Here is a 14919-nt window from a genome sequence, read left to right as displayed (position 1 = left end):
TGTTGTCGAGATGGATTAGCTGAATGACTTTGAGGGGTTTGTTCTCTTGTCTTTGAGCACACAGCCAACTCACTGTACTCTCTTCCTCTCCCTCCCCGTCCTTCCCTCCATATCTTTGTCTCCCTCTCAATCTCTGTCTCCATCTTTTTCTGTTTTTATAGGATAGCTCATTAAGGCTCTGCAGCATCAGTATCCCCATTCCACCTGCCCCAAAACATCCATTCAACTACTTTGGGATAACAAAAATTGAATGATTTATTTATGCAAAAAAAAAGGGGGGGGTGCAGTTTCATAAATTCATTTTTTGATTTGTTTTTCTTACTTGCCACACTTTCTGTCACTTTCACACCCATCTTCCTTTTTTTTCCCACCTCTCAATTTCTCATTGAAAATTGTGATATTGTTGTATTTTTAAACATTTAGAATGCAGAATAGAAGAGAGAAGAGTGTCAAACTGAATGTGTTTACATGGTAATTATGTTCGTGCGGGCTACTTTTCAGCATCTCAAGTTGTGTTGTTGTCAATGAGGCAACGCAAGAGTGAGGAATTACATTTTTTTTCCCCCCGTCTCTTCCTCTGTCTTGTAGTGATGTTTTGTATTTATTAAAGGTACCATGTGTACATTTTTAAACATCAATATATCATTGTCTAATTAACTGTTATGCCTTGAGATAATTATCCTAAACAGGTGAGACCACAGTCAAGATGATAAGTAGCCTCTACTGTATCTCACACCAGCATGCTAGTCTTTGTTTAAATTAAAACCACATTCCCCACAATTCCTGTTGCTCGCTCTGACAGAGGATTTTACTTCTTTTGGCTGTAGTGAAGAAGCATAAAGTGTTTCAGCTCTGATTTTTGATTTTTAAAGGTTGTGGCAGCAAGACAACATACATAGATAAATAAATAAAAACACAGTAAAACATTTTAAAAACTATATGCACTGCAACAAAGAGAAGATGGTCCAGACTAATGTGATGGATTTGTTGGCAAAAAATGTCTGACAAGGACAGCTGTTGCTTACCAGGTGTTTACTGGCCACTTTAACAACTGGAACTGGAGGGGAGCTACATCTAAAAATGTTTGCAACTGTCCAAGACCAACAATACGTCAAGTGCGCTCACTTCACGCAGTGATTAGTGTGCATAGCTGAGAAAGTATGCAGGATTCTCTTAAACTCTCTTTTTTTTTTCATTCTTCACACATCTGCAGTACATCCATCAGGCTTTGTGTGCAGCACCATGAATAAAGTAAGTTTTATTTATATAGCCCAAAATCACAACTCATAAATTTTTTTCAAATGGCTTTACAATCTATCACCCTTTATCCTACTCTCGTATGAACTAGCTCATTTGTAGTATACTGCACCATTTAGAGCCCGTGTATACCTGGTATTAAAATGAGAACCGGATACATCATGGATAATGACATGTGTTCACAGGAGTTTGCATTTACACCTGGCATTAATTGGCATTCATAATATCTCAATCCAGCCCACCTTGGGATCACATCTCAATATGCAGATGAGGTAGGTGAAGCTGGTGGATTTGACAGCAAACACGGTGCGACTGGAGTAAAGAAGAGTGATATTGCTGTGTGGGCTCCGCTTATTTTGCCTTCAGTGAGTCTGTAGATTTTTGCTGAGCAATTTGAGATGGCAGAAAGAGACAGAGTTAGGTGACCTCTCAACTTGTTTGGGGGGGGGGGGGGGGGTGCAACGATCACAATGCAAGCCAGACCACCTCCAAATGCAGTCCATTTATCTCCAGATGTGGTCCGGCCAAGTGTGTTCACCGTGCATTTTCACCCTTGTATAAACATGCATCTCTTTCTGTTTCCACATACAGATCACATGATAAAACCAGGTGTAAACAGGGTTGTAACTTCTCATACTAACCAATCGCTCAGAAGGTCAGCACTGATATGACGGATCCTGTCGAAAACATTTAACCTCTGCGGAAAATACAGACTTGTTGGCCCTTTTGCTTCAGTGTTCATGTGAAAGGTCAATGTTTGTACCGAGATAATTGTAACTTTCAACACTTTCCACTTCTTGCCTGTTAATAACGGTCCAGGGAGGTGGAGGGGAGGTCGTGTCTTTAGTTTGGAAAACTTTCAGCGTCAGAAGCAGCCTTTGTCTTGTCTTTCAATCCCTTCTATTCTGCGCTCCTTCGACATATTTCCTTCTTCCTCTCTCCTTGTTTTGCCTGTATCTCTCTTCCTCCGTCTCCCCTTTTCCCTCCTTCCTCTCGCTTCTCGTCTCTGCTTCCTACCACCTCCCCGCCCCGTCTCACAGTGTGTGATTGATGTTGCGAGGTAGCATTAACACTTCTCACGCTGCTAGTACATGGAGGAAGGGGGAGGTGGCGTAGCCTAATGTACATGAACGATTGATTGCCTTACTGCTACTAGCTGATGACTTCTCCAAAGATGGCTCCCCTGAAATCGATAACTGGTGCTCTTTCTTTCTTGCTCCCCTCCCCCTTAAACTTTCCCTCCGCCCCCCCCCCCCCCCCTTTCCAAATTCCCCAAATCAGAGACAAGGAGCTCATGCAGCAATTATGAAGGAAAGGCACATTTGCATACGGAAAAATAATTAAAACAAACAAAGTGAGGCTTGGACCCCCTGGAGAGAGGAGCAGGGAGGAGCAGGGAGGAGGAGGAAGTGAATAATGTGGGCATAGAGAGAGGTTTAATTGCTCCACGCCGAGGTTGTGCCATTTATCTTCAACTCTCTTGCTCCGCCGCCATTTCATTTGTCACCTTAGTACAGATGAGAGTTTACGTAGGTGTTCTCAGGATATCTGTTTCAAGGTAAGCACCCAGACACACACACACACACATACACACACACACACACACACACACACACATTATACTATCATACTTTTAAGAGACAGGTACGAATGCTGTGCTGTCAATGTGAAAAGATGACTCAGAGCTCTCCAAAGTTAACTGCATCCTCGTCTGCGCACTTGCACGCACGCACACACACATTGAGTTGCTTTAGTTTATAGGTCTATAAAGAGCTGTTACATAAAAGAGTCCAGTTTTCACAGAGAAATGTTCTGCTCTTTTGCTGTCGGTCTCTCTCAGAAGCAGTCATTATGCTCCTGGAGCTTCCATACTGACTACTTAGTTCCTCCTCTCTAATGTGTGTGTGTGTGTGTGCGCGCACACACTTGTACAACGTGTGTTTTCATGTGCTCCGATTTTCGTACATGTGCACAGTATGTGAGTTCCCATTCTTTGTCTCATTTTATGTGTGTGTGTGTGTGTGTGTGTGTGTGTGTGCGCGTACGTTGCTTTTGAGCAGGCCCCCCGCTGACGCCGCGGGGTGCGAGTCGTCACGCACTGAGGGCCGTCCGCTACGTTAGCGGCGGAGTGGCTAAAACTCCATTTTCAGCAGTGTTTGAAGCCAGAGGATGAAAGTCCCTGCTCTCTCTCCCTCTCTCTTACTCTCTCTCTCTTCTGACGCCTCTGATGGACAACTCAGTGGCCAGCCACTTCTTTAATTAAAGGCACAGTCTGCCGTTTTTTCCCCTCTGATGAAAGAGTATTGACCTGATGGGGCTCTGGGCAGATAGGGACGACGTGAGTGTCACTGAACTCAGTTTGGTCTCCAAAGACAGAGTATATGTGTGGCTTTGCATGTGTGAGTTTATTCTGTAGGTACGTGTGTGTGTGTGTGTGTTATAGCCAAGATGCCAGTAAGGGGGTATTATCTTTGAAGTCTTAACAGAGTGGGGAATGTAGAAGTAAGAGCCAGAATCAAGACTAATATGAATCCAGTGATCCGTAACAAAGTAGTTGATGAAAACTAACCAAACCTTAACCATAGAGGTGCAGATCAGGCAATGCTTATATGAATAATTGTTGTGATCATCAAGCATCCGACATTGATGAAGCAGACCACTGTTAGCATCTTTTCTTAGCAATAGTCGATGCTTGTTTCTCTTAATCATGATCACAATCCTTTACTATTGTTATCCATGTGCTTTTAGTTGCCTAAATGTAACAAGACAACAATGTATAAACAGTAGAAATAGTGAACGCTGCTTTTAGAAAAGCAACGTGATCTACTTCAATTCATATCATCCTGACGGCGCCAAAGAACTTTGATGACACAGCTTCAAGTCAAGGTCGACGTATTCGCCTTTTCTGGAGCTTTCAACCTTATCACAGGATCCTCATCTGCTGATGGAGTTTTCTCAGTTGTCCAGTTTTGCTACACTGGCTTTGATTTTACAACTACGGATTCCCCCACCATCTTGAAATACTCGTAAAAGTCACTCCGCTGGACGCCAGTGACGCACATGACTCGTTTTAGTCTCTGTCTAATAAGTTTGCCTTCCCAGCCAGACGTTAAGGTTATGAATGCAACCCGAATAATTAACATTAAGGGTTTTGAAACTGCTGACACTCCCTTGACCTTATTGTACATGTTAGAGTCCTTCCTTACCTTAACCTTCGATCCAAACAAGATCAACTTAGTCTTATCTAAACATAAAAGGAGCCTGTTTCACGATTATTCTATTCAACTCATCAAATAAATTCTCTAAAAGTCTCTTCTTTTTTCTGATGAGACATAAGGATTGCTGAATCATCTACATGTAAGAACTGGGATGATTTTAGCATGTTAGAAGTCACTGGACACTGAGAGACATAAATCACACAGGTTTACATTGTTTGAGATTGAGACACTTTGCAAAACGTGAAAGTTTCTATAACCTGAATACCTCTAATCTGAATGCTATTTGTTAATCATAATTATGCCCAATAATAAGCACATTTTGAGGCCATGTGACTTTTGTTTATGTGCCCTGGTTTGGTTGTAATTGGGCATCGTGATGCTAAAAATACTGAAAAAAAAAAAAAGAGTTAGAACAACAACACACTTCAAGAGTTTCCTTGAAAACACTCCCAGAAATAATAATGGAAAAGAGGAGGCAGCTTTGTCAACTTGCAACTATAAATATACATGGATATATATCACAAAATTAAAATAATGCTCCTTTTCTGCATGTATCCCATGGTTTCCTAGCAGAGCAACAAAATTAGCTGATTTAACCAAAGCTGGCATTAAACCCTACACAGGGAAAGTGAGCTTGCATGTTTTTTTTTCCTCCTTTTTTTCAGATATTTGTAGTCTACATTAACATGCAGCCAAAGCAGCCTAGTTCACCCTCTGTAAGGAACTCAACATCATCCGCGGCTGGCTGTAGCTGCGGGCAAAAACAACAAGGCACTAAACGCACGCTGTCGAAGAAGAAACGCTTTTAGTTTCTCAGAGCTCATAATCGTGTGGTTCCTGTTTTGTTGCTTTATGTGTGTGTGTGTGTGTGTGTAAATCCCTTGCTGTTTGTGAGCTGCGCAACACCGCTGGGTGCTCTCTGTGTCTGCTCGCTGGATATCAGGCACCCAGGGATCCTCAGAAGCAAGTATTACCAGTTAATGCACCTCTGAAAGAGAGCATCTGCACTTAAGACAATTATACCACAGATGGGTGTGTGTTGTGGGTTTGTGTTTCTCTATGTGTGTGTGTGTGTGTGTGTGTGTGAGAGAGAGAGAGAGACAGACAGACAGACAAAGAGAAAAGAGTGAGTGAGACAGAGCTTTCTGTGCCTTCACGTGAAATACGATGTGCGTTTCATTCCCCTCTGAACTGAAATCCGTTTTCCTCACCTCTCTTCTGGGTTCAAAATGTTTGAGGTTTATTTTCAGGACCTTGCAATCACACTTTTTTTTTTTTTTCTTTTCAACAAAGCCAACAGCTAACACACACACACACACACACACACACACACCTTTCCTGGCTATCTTTTCTCTCTTTTGTAGAATCTGCTGTGTATTTTAGAGCAGGTACACACTTGTATCTTTCCCGGACCTCCAAAGTGGAAAACCACCATGACGCAGCTGCTGTGAGCTGAGTTCGGTTTGAAAGAATATCCGGACTGCTTCATATGAGGCCTCACCCATTTTGAAAGGGAAATGATGACATCATCTTTGTGTGCTTCCTTGCCACAAATACTCAGATCATATATTGTATGTACCCAAAAAATCTAGTTGTTCAAAGTACATTAAGAAGGTTATGACTGCTGTCAAAAAATGCTAAGTAAGGAGAAGGTGTAAAAAATTCATGTATATGATGTCCATCAAAATGTAAGCTCACACACTACAACATTTTGGGGCTGAAGCCAATTCAGAAGTACCTTAAAGTGCAATGGATGGATCCCAAAAAGCATCAACTTCTCTCTAGAAATACTATTTTTTTTCAATGATTCATTGTGGTCTCAGTCTCTAAATTCAGGCCCTCTAATAAGTTCTGGTGGTCATTTTGGAAATTATTGCTCCATTAATAAGATTTGAAGACTTTATAGTAGGTTTGATGTCTGCCGTGCAGACGTTGATTGACAGCTGTGATTGACAGTTCGCTCACCTGCTGTTCTTTCCAGCTCCGGGACTCACACTGAGTCGACTATTGTTGCAATATTTCAATAAGTTTAATGTTATTGGGGTTTTTTTTCCCGGGAATCTAGCTTCAATCTGAGGTAGTGGTGCGTGTTTACAGAGTGTGAAATGCAAAAACACCCCGCATTCCTTCTTTCGAAAAGTCCTGGCTCCAAATGGAAAAGATGGCACCAACCATAAGCTGCATTTCTGGGCTTCAAACTGGCTCCAGTGCAAACTAATGTGTGATGTCACAACTTGTTACATCCATGTGTATGTAAAGTCTATGGTTCAGGCGCTTCAACACATCAGGATACGCCACTGTGCTATTTCCCAGCATCAGTGCTCCAGAGAAATGGCGATTTTATCTGAATTAAGAGGATTAAATATTCTGTTCTGTACATTCTGGTTTAAAAGTTTGTCCCACTCAGCTGTCCCATGTGTCAGCAGCACCTTTGCCCCTCCAGAGGACAGCAGGACGGACGCTAACAGATTGGACCCCCCATATGGCGTGCCGTCCCATCGTGTGATAAATAAACTGCTGGCTACTCTGACCTCTGCCTGCATTGAGCTCGCTGTGAACATGTGCTGCTTCTGGATGGGAAGAGCTCAGCGGGGGGGGTGGTGGAGGGGTGGAGGGGTGTGTGGGGGGGTTCTCCTTCCCCTTCTCTTTTCCCTCCGCTCCTCCCGCTCACTCCCTTCCAGTCCCACCTCGACGTTTTCACCCCTCAGTCGGAGTCAGCGGTCCATCTCGCGCCGCAGATTGCCTATGACAGCCGCGCTATTTCAAGTCGGGGGTTTGAGCTAAATTGGAGTGAGCAATACCACCTGTGCCTGCTGAAGGGCCGCTCTGGTTCGCGCTGTTGCTCCACAGAGAGGAACCGGGAGAGAGGGAGGGAGGGGTGGGTGTGTGGTGGGATGGGGAAGGAGAGAGGGGGGAGAAGGGGGGGGGGGTAAAAAAGCTGCTACCTGCAACCATCAAAGCCTCTGTTTCACATGCAATCTGCCCAGCTGGCTCCCCAGTGAGGAGGAGTGAGCTGAGAGCAGAGAGCTGGATGAGAGCAGCTCTCTAACTCTTCCTTCTTACTCACCTTGCTCTTGATACAGGTGTGCTTCTTCCCACCTCTCTCTCTCTCTCTCTCTCTCTTTCATATTCTCCCCCTCTCTCTCTCTCCCTTTACAACTGGTTACTCTCTTCCTTAAAGGCCCCTTTACACCATTAAAATTTTAACCTGTCCGAGATGAAAGTTAGTGAGAGAAAGTGCTAGATTGCACCTTAAGAAACATCGACTTCAGAGCTTTGGCGAACAAAGACAGTGTCTAAAATTTAGGAGCAACATCTCGTAGTGTGATATAGCATGTAATGATGCAGAATACACATGTCAAACATCACTATTAGTGTCATTTTTAACCAAGTATAGAAATAAGTATGTGTATAAAGTTTTTAGACCCATCTTGAACAGTGTGACGTGCAGTGAAGCTACTAGATTGCCGTTATCACACAATATGTAGAAGAATTTAGACTATTTTGGGGGGTTGGTTTAAAAAAAAAAAAAAATCTAACCTTACCTCAACCCTCTTCCCTTTGGAGAGCAGTGTTCACCTCGGACAAACCCCAGCTTGTAGACACCTTAACAAATTCAAAAACTACACTTCATCTGCTATAATCATTACTGTAACTGTGCAAAACCAGTCCTACTCCTGCACTGGAAATGGACACCATGTCGGAGGAGCAAGCACCCCCCACTTGTTGATAAATTTAAGATCTTGGAGCTTAACATGACTTTTTTTTTGTTTGCTACTTGCACACAAACACTCTGCCTTGCTGCTGCATGTGCCTGCACAGTTTTTAAGTTGAATCATTAATCATTACAAACTCATTCATGAAAAAATTATTCAAACCCACACAACTTTATTTTAAATTCTTTAACATCCCAAAGATACAAAACACTCTATGTCAGACTGAATTATGACGATATGAAATGATGCGGAGAGCTCGAATATTTAGAAAAATGTTTTACTGTACTACTTATTAGCTTTCCAGAGCTTTCAGCCTCATTCTTCAGCCAATGCAAGTGGCTTGGGTGTCATTACGTGGCCAAACAAGAAGTAAAACCTTGTGGAAGTGAACCTCAAACTTTTGTTACAGATCCTTTTCCCAAAGGTCAAGAATGAACTTTCAGGCTCAGAAACATTATATTTCTTAACTCTGCTGGCACAAGCCAACACTGTCACAAATCAGCAGTCAAAATGTCCCTTGTAGATAGAATTAGCATGTCTTTGCTCCTGCAGATTGGCTGGCGAGAGCAAAATGGGAGGGGGCCTGGGGGGAGTCTGAACTCCCATCCTCCTCCTCCTCCACCTCCTCGTCCTCCTGGGCAGGATACAGTAGGCATCATTTAGTGGGGAGAGTGGTGGAAACAGTGTGGGGTTAGCCACAAGGTCGCCACACTTACTGCACGGCCGAGCTCATTTCCACTGCTGTCCACAGCTCGGGCTTCCCCTCCGAGAGAGACACAGAGAGAGAGAGAGAGAGAGAGAGAGAGAGAGAGAACTGCAAGCCAGTGAAATGGCTCATTCACTTTCTGATCACAGCCCGCCACTCTCTTCACTCACACACTCAAACTGACACACTTGCCGCATGCACACACATTCCAGGCCGTCTTCATCGTGCGGTTGTTTGCTATTTTCGTCCCTCACTTCCCCGATGTCATGAAATATCTCCTCTAGCTCTGACAGTTCACTTTGTGATCGCCACCACTTACCAGACTCACCAGATCGCTTTCAAAATTAACTAGTTTTGACTTTAAACCACCACTCAGTATATCTAAGCATTTCACAATCATGTTAATCCCTTTCTCAAACTAATCTGATAAGTAGAGCTAATGATATTTCAATGGTGCTCAAACAGGCTATAGCTGTCATACACTGCAAGTCTGTTTTTCTCAGGAAGACATGCAATCCCCCCCCCCCCCTCCACACACACAAACACACACTTTCTCTCTCATTCTCCCACACACACACACACACAAACACACACAGATTTATGTGCAGGCACCCCAGAAGGCACAGCGGTGCTGAACCAATCCGCTTTTGTTGACTTGTACTTCTGCCAACTCTCGCTATAAAGACGTCTGATCAGCCAAATGGTCAAATACCTGAGATATGCAGGATGTAATACATTTACTTACATTTGAAGCATTTAGCTAATGCGGCATGCTGTACAGAGCATGAGTTCATTGACTAATGGCTCAAAACAGGAGTAGATTTATTGGAGTTCACAATATGACATCATGGGATCAAAACATTTGAAACTAAAACTAGTTTGGAAACTAGTCAGAAAGAAGTTTAGCTACAGGTACCCAGATGTGTCAATTTTGGTTGTCAAATTTGTCACAGGCCATCAAATGAACATCTGTTCAACCTCAGAATGCTTGCTGGGATAGTTAGTTTACAAAATGTGAAAAACATGTTGAGCAAAAATGACACCCCCGGAAATCGAACAGAACTGGTGCTCATAGTAGTTATCTGTCTTTTTTTTCTTTCGGGTGCTGCAGATGTTAGATGATACAGTAAGTTTCAGTCATCACAAACAAATAATTTTGATATAACAGGCTTCTCTACATGGAATTTTTTTTTTTTTGTCCCAACCCATTGGTAGACAACGACGATGATATTGGACACTTCTGCAAAGCCGCGAAATTCTCTGTGCATTGCAACAACAGTACGGTTAAGGATTGTGGTTATGACAAACCAACGATGGTTGAGAAATGGTTTGGGTTAGGCAACTAAAAACAGAAAAAGCAAACGTTAATTACAGGTCTGTAATGGGATGCACCACCCCAACCTCCACAGCTTTACTTTCCGAGCTGTAATTGTCACAAACTGATGTAATTTTATTTAACAAGCTCTACTTCAGTGTGGTACATAGTGGCAGCAGACAAATTTACTCCCCTTCACTTTCCTCTTGTTCATATACCTCCATTACTGCAAGTCGTGCAAACATCCTACTGAAAGACACAGAAATTATAATAAATTGCAGGAATCAATTTTCTTTAGTTCCCTGTTTAAGATCCATTTCTACAAGAAGAATTTTGCTTCAACTCTGCACAGAAGAAACTTGGCCAAATTGTATTTTGTTCAACTTGATTGCAATTAAAAGTTCTTGGTATCCAAAAACCAATAAAGCAGTGGTCAGTGTATTTCTGTATACATTAAGACATCATGTTGACTTGACAAAACTTCCAGAGACCAGGCTCTACACCTCTGAGCTAAAAATCGCTCTCACTCCGATTGTAAACTTGTCTCCGATACAGTTTCCCTCAGCGTCCTCCAGTGTCTCATCCATGGATCAATACCACCACACACCACAGCCCTTTACTCACACTCCAGCCTGGCAGTAAGGGATTGCAGGGAGCCGCTGGGTCAATGGCAGGGTCCCGGTCGGTTGATGGCTGTTCGTTAAAGAGCGGTCGACACGGCGGAGCTCGGTGTTAACGGTGTCAGCCCTGATACTCCCGCCGGGCCGCTCTCTCCTAATGACCAGCCAATCAATAGCCGTCTGCCCTCAGTACTGACCAATCAAATTGACATCTCTTGTTGACACATCGAACCGGAGGGGAAGAGGAAGGTTTAGCTCCGCAGAAGTCCGTTTCATTTATGAATATGTGGCTGCACAGGTGGAAGAACACGACACTGTCGCAGTCATCTTTGGGTTTGTGATGCATTCACATACACTAATAAAATATTATTGATTAGCTGCTAAAGACAAGTAAATTCACTGTTTCTATGCAGAGTTTATTGGGCTTAAAAATAGAATCATGTCTGATTGTGTGGCACAGTTGTGTTTGTAGTAAATTTCATTCGAAGACGCCCAATTCCAAGGAACGGTGGTTTTTGAATAATTATTAATGGTTTCTTGTCTATTCTGTATGCAGAATCCAACACAACAATGCCACTCTGTAACAGATTTTGGCACTATTTTGTTTCTGTGACAAATTCACCTGTGTCTCTGTTGGTGAACTTGTTTTTTTTTTTCCCTCTTTTCTCTTTTGGGGTGAGATATTTTTATCAGCTCCATGGGGTTTCTTTTTCTCAGCCGCACAGTTTGTATTTTTGCCTCCCTGTCTCTCTGCTCTTGTCAGTTTTTGGCATCTGTATTTGCAAACAAGCCAAACCAGGAATTATTTATATATAAATAAGTCCAGGAGCTGTTTGAAAGTGGTTATCATTAGGAAAGGGCCCTATCCCTCCTCTCTTTTATTCATCTGTGTATCCATCACCGCGTGCTGCATCATGGTTTGTTGTGTGTTTGTGTGAGTGAAGGGGCAGGAAATGGACGAGTTGTGCAGATGAAAGGGGATGCAGGGCCACGTGGCGGAGGCTACACTGGAGCCTCAGTCCTCTGTGTCTGTCGCTGAGTCGCCCCGTCCGTCCATCTGTCCGTGCGCCCTCAAAGGGACGTTTGTCCCGCCACAAGGGTCATTCAGAACACACACACACACGTGGGTAAAGAAAGAAAGAAGCACACACCCTCTTCTGACTGGACAAATGGACACTCGGTGACTCTGAGTGAGGCACTTCAGGAACACTTTAATCGCCTCGTACAATGAAAGCAGAGGACTTTGTTTTTAATGTAAAGACCCGCTAATGTAGAAACACTTGGACACTTAGAGGACAAAACAGACAGAGAGCAAAGCTTCTGTTGAACTATTTTTATTGTGTGAAGCAAGGAAAGGGGTGCAGGTTTTGATTTAACAACCATGACTATACAATATCTGTTCAGGATTCCCTGCGTTTTTTATTCAGTTCAATCACATTCGTTTTCTGAAGACATTTGCAGGAAAACACATGTAATATGTCAAATTATTTTGCAACATCGGCTGCACAAGAGACCAGTTTTACTTTTTTTTCAGAGGCTGGTGCTCCAGAGTCTGACGATACTGTACAGACAGACAGAAAACAAAAGCAATAAAAATGATACTTTTCTCAATGCAGTTTGGAATTTAAAAAAAAGCAATTTACATTTCAGCCATAAGACATTTACGAGTGTGTCATTTAACATTATGATACAGTTGCACAACTTGACATTTACCTTGACATTGATCTATTCCTGCCCTATACAACACTCTCCTACTTCACTCCATTCGTAAAAACACTCAAAAACCTTCATATCATCAAATTCTCATCACTGTTTGTCTTACTTGCAAGCATTGCACTTTGCATTTTACATGGTACACGGTCGCACATGATGTAAAAGAATTTCCGGTTACATAAATTGATAAGTCCTACCTCAGCTCTGCCAAAATACCTTATGAAACAGTTTATCTGAGACGAGCTGGCGATAGAGTATTTTCAGTAGGAGATGTGACAATGTGACATCATGCTGTGGGGAAATGAGCACGAGCAGAGATATATTCCAACAAAAAAAAAAAAAAAAAAGAAAAAATACCGGCTCTATCCCTGAGCTTCACTGACAAAAATGTCTTTAGGTGGTAAGGATTATGGATTAATCTATAATAACTAGTGAAGGAAAAGAGAAAGGGGGAGAAAACGAGCCTCCAGTCCTTCCATACCACCACGAGAAATACTGCCTCATCATGTGATGTTCCCACTAATATTCCCAAATTATATCGTTTAGACCTGTATCAGCGCTGGAGAATTAATCATCATTTCTCTGACACTGCCCGTCCCCAGAGTTCATTAAATAAACTATATATCCCCCTCTAATTTCTACAAGTTGTGGAGATTTTTTTCTTCTTCTTCTTCTTTTTGGTCCCTTCACCCAACCCCACCCTTTCCATTCCTTGATAATCTGTTTATCCGTAAGTGTCACATTACATTTGCAAAGCAGCTGGGGGGACCACTGCCATCTTGTATGGAGGGGCTTGAGTGTGATTACCCGGCCTCATATTTGGCGCGCACTCAGACTTGTCAAATCCTTTGATCTGAACTGTCTTCATAATCACTTCAAAAAGTCTTCCTGAGAGCGTGAGGGCTTTACAAATGGGCTTCCCACTTTCACAGGGCTACACTTTCATTCTCTCTCTCTCTCTCTCTCTCCGAGTGTGTGTCGGTTCGTGTCTGGGTGTGTGTGTGTTTTCTGTCTCTATTTCTAGTTTAGTATCTACTTTTGTATGTGTGCGTGATTGTCTCCTTCCCTCTCTCTCTCTCTCAGAGTCTCTGCGTCTTCAGTTTGTATTGCCAAAGCACACAGAGAAAAAGAAAACATTAGAAACTGATTCATATGATACAGATGTCATGTAAGGAAATAATTATAAACTGTGAACATTAAAGAAAATCAGTACATCTTGTGAGCCATAAAACAGTCATATCAGAATCTACATATATGTTAATTTTATACATGACACATAGTCAGGGGCGTCATGCAATCAATATTTTTTGAGGGGGCACAGTTTCATACAGTATTAACGTTTATACCAAAACCAAGTTTTTACCAGTAATCATCTGCTTTGGCTGCTGTCATCAAACCACCCTCATCAGTAACTACAACTATAATTGAAAGGGCTTTTATTATTATTACTTATAACACATTTAATATCAATATTGAACCAGAAAATGTTGGTGAAAATGCTTTAAACTCAGGGGTAACGTTACCTGGTTATGTAGCTATTGTTTTTACTTACACTATATACAGTAACTCTTGACTCTGCGTCCATCCAACCTGTTATTATTACGAATTTCACTGCTGTCATTTGTTTCGGGACAAAAACAATAAGTTACTTTAAAGGTATACTATGCAGGATTTTCCCATTTATGACCCACTAGAAGTGTGCGGTGGTGTATTTATCTGCAGAGACTCTGCCCTCTGCCTGTATTTTCTTATTTTCTTATTATTTTGCTTTGTTTGTGATGTTTCTGGGCATCAGTTTTTGGGCAGTGGGTGTGTAATCCCAAGCCAATAACAGCGACCAGGGTGTGAGGTCGGGACTTGTAGGTAGCTACCAGGTTACATTGCTGTTTTTTATTTCAGTGTTTTCCCTTCTTCTCTGTGTGCTGTGTGCTGCTCCTCTGCTGTTGGTGTGTCTGTTTGACTGACACACACACACACACACAAGCAGAGCAGAGAGCCGGCGTGTTTATTTGTGATTTAGAACGTAACCGCTGTGAAACAATTAGAAAATAACGTTTTATTACTCTGATTCACGGCTTCGTTCTCGCCAGCACCGCTCGCTCTCTTCTTTCATTCTCTATCTCGCTCGACCGCTGCTCTCTCTCTCTCTCTCGCTCACACGTTGAGCCGGGGAGGAGGGGCCAACTTTGAATGCTGTGTGTTTATAAACACACAGCATGACAAATCCTGCATAGTACACCTTTAAAAATGGAAATTCTGAAGCTCTATATTTAAATTCATTACACAGAACTGCCACTGCTGCTGAGATTTCTAGCTGGAAGGAGCCAACTAGCCTAAACAAGGGACTAAAATATGAATTAAAACGTACAGAAAA

At 42.4% G+C, this 14919-nt stretch overlaps 1 protein-coding gene across 13 annotated transcripts in view; it reads left to right on the top strand.

Annotated features, from left to right (window-relative positions):
• The window catches only part of pou3f3b (POU class 3 homeobox 3b), a 191259-nt gene that overhangs the window by 141029 nt on the left and 35311 nt on the right, over positions 1-14919 (top strand). Inside the window, exon 12 of one of the 13 annotated variants that reach the window (XR_010926111.1) lies at positions 162-542. The exons of the other annotated variants lie outside the window; for them this stretch is intronic. The gene's annotated coding sequence lies outside the window, so the exon portion shown is untranslated. Of the gene's footprint in view, positions 1-161; positions 543-14919 lie in introns of those variants that run through there. 13 annotated transcript variants of the gene reach the window in all.

Source organism: Thunnus thynnus, chromosome 24 (genome assembly GCF_963924715.1).
Source record: "Thunnus thynnus chromosome 24, fThuThy2.1, whole genome shotgun sequence".
NCBI lineage: Eukaryota > Metazoa > Chordata > Actinopteri > Scombriformes > Scombridae > Thunnus > Thunnus thynnus.
Note: the sequence above shows the minus strand (reverse complement) of the source record. Positions and strands in the feature narration are given on the sequence as shown.